Source organism: Myotis davidii, unplaced genomic scaffold (assembly GCF_000327345.1).
Source record: "Myotis davidii unplaced genomic scaffold, ASM32734v1 scaffold228, whole genome shotgun sequence".
In the NCBI taxonomy this organism is placed as follows: Eukaryota; Metazoa; Chordata; class Mammalia; order Chiroptera; family Vespertilionidae; genus Myotis; species Myotis davidii.
The window spans coordinates 1006065-1010898 of record NW_006300104.1 but is presented as its reverse complement, the minus strand read 5'-3'; the positions used below and the strand labels follow the sequence as shown (position 1 = coordinate 1010898).

At 42.4% G+C, this 4834-nt stretch overlaps 1 long non-coding RNA gene across 1 annotated transcript in view; it reads left to right on the top strand.

The window, feature by feature from the left end:
* The first annotated feature begins 6 nt into the window (after positions 1-6).
* LOC107185091 overlaps positions 7-4834 on the top strand; it is a 19984-nt gene continuing 15156 nt past the window's right edge. Inside the window, exon 1 of the long non-coding RNA XR_001516011.1 lies at positions 7-157. This is a non-coding gene — a long non-coding RNA (uncharacterized LOC107185091). The remainder of the gene's footprint in view (positions 158-4834) is intronic.

Here is a 4834-nt window from a genome sequence, read left to right as displayed (position 1 = left end):
CCTCGAAGGCGCACCGCTGCGGACCGGACCGCCAGGAGCTTGGGTTGACCGAGCGCCGGCTGGCGGGGCGTTTGTTTGTCTTTTCGTGCGTCGTCTTCAGGATCAGCTGCTCCAGGAAGCGAGATGGCGAAGCCGCCACCCAAACCGGTCAAACCAGGTAAGGGAGGTGCTCGCCGGGTCCCCCGACCGCCTCGGTGCCCTGCATGCAAGCTTCCTCTGCCACTTGGCCGGGCAGACCCGGCCCGGAGCCTCGCTCTCGAGATGCGACCCACCAGGAGAGGAGTTTGCTAGCTCTGTTGCGTTCGCGAAAGGGGAGGGGGGATCATTTTGGATAGCAAGAGGATTTCGAAGATTTTTTAAAAAGTGTATTTTAAAAGTGGTGTCGCCCTCCGCTTTGCAACATCGACATTCTCTGCGACTTTTAAGCGGGTGTGATGGCTTCGTCCCATTGAAACTTTCCTGGTGGACAGGGCGATGGATCTCCCTTTTCAAAAGAAATTAAGTAAATGTCTTGAAATCGTCTTGTAGCCACTTCCTTTTTTTTTTTTCGTGTGTCACTGTCAAGTTAGAGTTCTTGACCGGCCGGAGAGAACAGGAAGTACGCTGCTTGCAGGGTGGGGTGGGTGAGCGAGTCTCCTTTGGGACTTTTGAGAGGAACAGCGTTTGGAATTGATCTCGGGGTCTTGGGAAAAACATTTAGAAAACTTGTAGTCGGGTTCATGGCGAGAACAGTTGGGCTGCGGCTGAGCAATCTCGGCTTTAACCATTCGGAAGCGTCACTTTATCGTGCCCTGCGAGTCCTTGCCTCCGCTCCCCAGTGGTTTGGCCTCTGCGCTGGAGAGTGCGAGATTACTAAACTACCCGAAGCCCTGTTCTGGGCCCATAGTCCTGGTTCCTTTTTGACTCCATTCTAGGATATTTTCTGCAATAGGGAGAAAAGAGAATTTAAAAGTGACTGATGTATTTCAGATCAATTCTGCATAACAAACTCTCCCACATTCATTTGGTAGGTAATTATGGGAAACGTAGGAAACGGAAAATAAATAGTTCTGACATACTCAGGTTTTTTCCTCCCAATCTCATGGAACTTCGGTATAGCATAGGCTGATGAAAGATATCAATTCACTTTACATTTCAAAGTAACCTTGGTTGCAAGGCATAGCGTTTTTGTGATTAATTTTTCCTTGATTTTTTCTAAACTTTAGTGAAGCATTACAACTTGCATGATTATTCAGTTTTCTTTCTTTGCCCACATACATTGCTAGTTTCAAGTCATTTTATTTGAAAATTGTGTACATACTCACGTATATGGAATAGTGACTCACAGAGGACTTAAATTTTGGTGGGCTGGGTATGGAAAAAGTTGCTGGGACTTTGGCTCTGCTGTGAGCAAAGATGGGGCTTGGCCAGAATTGGGCTCTGTGCTTCTTGAGATGTGGAATCTGATGAGGAATTTGCATCTTAAGTGAATATGTAGGAGGTGGCCACTTTCTAAACTCAGATGTGAATCATGACCTCAAGTATTCAACAAAGCATAGTTATTATTTGATAGCTAAATGAAGTACTGTACTTTATTATAAAGAACGTCTTGAGGAGCTATTCATGAGGGTTTTAAAAGTATCTTTAGACATTAAGTGATATCTTTGCTGCAGCTGGAGGGACATTGAATGTGATGATGTGCACATGTGTGTGCACAAGTGTGTACTTTTGCACACATGGGTGTGGTTTAAGGACCATAGTGTTACCAGTTGGGGATAAACTCCCAGGAATCATTTTTGTTGTCTAACATCACTGCTTTCTCCTCTTCAGCAAACCAGAAAGCAAATGGTTGAAAATGACTGTTGTTTAGAGACAGCTTGGATTCCTCACACATTTACAAATGACATCCAAACTCAAATAAGGTCACTGTAGAAATAGGGTCCCTCTAGCTTTCTGCAAAGCAAGAACCGGGCAGAACAGCGTGGCTCAATTCATAGGCAATATGAGAAGGAGGACAGCTAAGTGAGAGAGGACAAAGGACTTAATGGAAAATTTTAGTAATAAGGAACATTAAGCTATAGTGTGGGCTAATGTATCTATCAGGTTGATTGGCAATACCCCATAAGGGGACCTTTTTGGAAAGGAGGCTGCCCAGATAGATGCTGGTCAGCTACTCATGGGAAAGCCCTGCCACTTAATTTCTTTGTGCATTTCCTTAGTTTCCTTCCTGAGGCTATCCCGGGGGTCACCTGGTTTGGGATTTTGTCCACAGTCAAAATTCATTCGCCAGAAGCACTTCTTAATATACGTAGGCCCCGTGCTAGACCCTGGGGTTCCGAGGAACAATGACATAGGTTCTCACTCATGAGGGTCTTGAGTCTAATGGGGGAGATTTACATATGCACAGATTAATTTTAGGTTGTTCCTACAAGTGAACGGCTGATTTGTCCATTTTGTGTAAAAAAATCTTGTAGTTAAGAATAAAAGTAATATTTTTATTATGGAACCTTTAGAAAATAACAAACATATAAAAACCATCCCTACTTATCTGGTGATAAGCACTGTTTTTCCCCAGTTTATTTATTTCTTTTTCAAATACATTTCATTTGAAAAAGAAAATACAAACAGTCATTCCCAGAACAGAATCAGATTCCATTTTAAGTGCCGTGCTGTTGGTTGCCATGTTTCCTATAATCTCTGAAGTATCACCTATCCTCTGCTTGAAAAAGCAATTCTGTCACATTTTAACCTTTCCTTGTTTACTGGTGTTTTTTATTCCTATAGGGTCACTGTTGGCCAGCCCAGGTCTTCTATCGAAACTCTGCCTTCTAATTGTTAGATGTGTCACTGTGGTACTCCATCGGCTGACATGTGTCACAGCTTTATGGTTTAGCTCATTCCTTATGGAATCCTCTTTACCTTCTACTGTTTTACACACACGTGGCATTTCTGTTCCTTTCAGCCACCCTCTGGAGCCTTGCAGTTAAATTAGGGTGAACCAGTCTGGCTTGTCGGAGTGGAGAAAACAACTTATGTTCTCACAAAGCCTTTTTTTTTTTTTTAAAGAGACTTTATTCTGAGACTTGATGTAAAATGGGCCAAAGGATATTGAATGAGATGTGGCTACAATCCTTGCATTCAAAGCAGGTTTGATGACCCTCCACTGTAGCTGGAAGCCTGAGGTCTGACCTTGACCATTTCTTTAAAATGGCTTATTGATTTTGATGGTGGAAGTGAAGCAGCATAAATATTTCACATGTCTTCTGAAAATAAATTTGTGGGACATTGAAGAAGCAGATGCCAATGTTTTGGGTTCTTTTGTATACACAGTAAAAAACAAACTTCAAAGATGTCACACATATGCTGCTTCTATAACACCATTGAGAGGAAAAAGATCTTCATCCCAAACCATCTGAACTCTCATATAATTTTTTCCCCTCTTAATAAATGAATGTCAGGGGTGCTGCATTATAAAGTTTGAGAAACGCCTTGAAAATGACAGGGTGATGATGATGATGGTGGTGGTGGTGGTGGTAATAGTTAACATTTATTTCTAAGTGTCAGGAACTGTGCCAAGAACTTTAAATACCCCATCTCATTTGATTATTTTAACTTCCCTAAAAGGTAGATCCTAATATCCCCATTTTATGGATGAAGTAGGTCTTAGTGAGGTTAAGGAAACTATTTGAGGTCTCAAAGCTAGAAAGTGGTTGGTTTGACCCAGGAATGGAACACAAGCCTTAACTGGAGTCTCTGCATTTGGCTCAGAGAAACCTGTGAGGATTCTGTTAGATTGGACGAGGTTTTGTTGGGCAGCCATCCTTACTAACTTAGGCAATTGTATTTTTTACATTTGCTTTGTATAACCCCTCTTTCAATAGGTCTGTATTAGACTATTAGATACTTTTCGAGAATAGAATAATCTTTTATTTCTTTGTACCTGCATAGCAAATAAACTTTCTATGCATGACATACATAAAAAGTCTTTATACATAATAAAGTCTTTGTCTGGAAGAAGATGAGGGAGATTGTGGTTGGGTACATCTTGTAGCTTCACCATAAAGTAGCAAAGACTGGAGGCAATGTCTGTCCGTCAGCACTACTTCTGAAAATAGTGGGGGTCCCCTCCCTTTTGTGTTAACGTTCCCACTGCTTGACTCCACTGTGACTAGTAACTACTTTTTCTGACACGCCTCTGTAAGGAAGGAAAAATATTTCCTCTATCCGCTTAGGTTCTATGTCTGGGTCTTGTGAATTAAACTGAGAAAAAAACAGATTAACAGAAGAAAAATGCGTACAGATTTATTTTGTTTTTAGTTTTATATGTACACTAGAGGCCTAGTGCACGAAATTCGTGCATGGGAAGGGTCCCTAGCGGCTGCCAGCTGCAGGCCGGGACCTCCCTTCCCTGGCTGCCAGCCGGGGCCTTCCTTCGTTCTGCACCGTATATGAATATACAGAAAAGAAATGAAAAACCCAAAGAAGTGGTTAGTCTTAGAAGCTCATACATCATTTTAACAAACAGTGATTAAGTGTGGAGAAGTGACTAGACAAAGAACAAGAGAGTCAGGCTTCTATGGGGAATAAACTGTGGGAAGGTAAATATATGGGGAAACTAATGAAAGATAAGGGTCGCCCTAGCTGGTTTGGCTCACTGGATAGAGCGTTGGCCTGGGGACTGAAGGGTCCCGGGTTCAATTCCGGTCAAGGGCATGTACCTTGGTTGCAGGCACATCCCCGGTGGGAGGTGTGCAGGAGGCAGCTGATCGATGCTTCTCTCTCATTGAGGTTTCTAACTCTCTATCCCTCTCACTTCCTCTCTGTAAAAAAAATCAACAAAATATATATTTTTAAA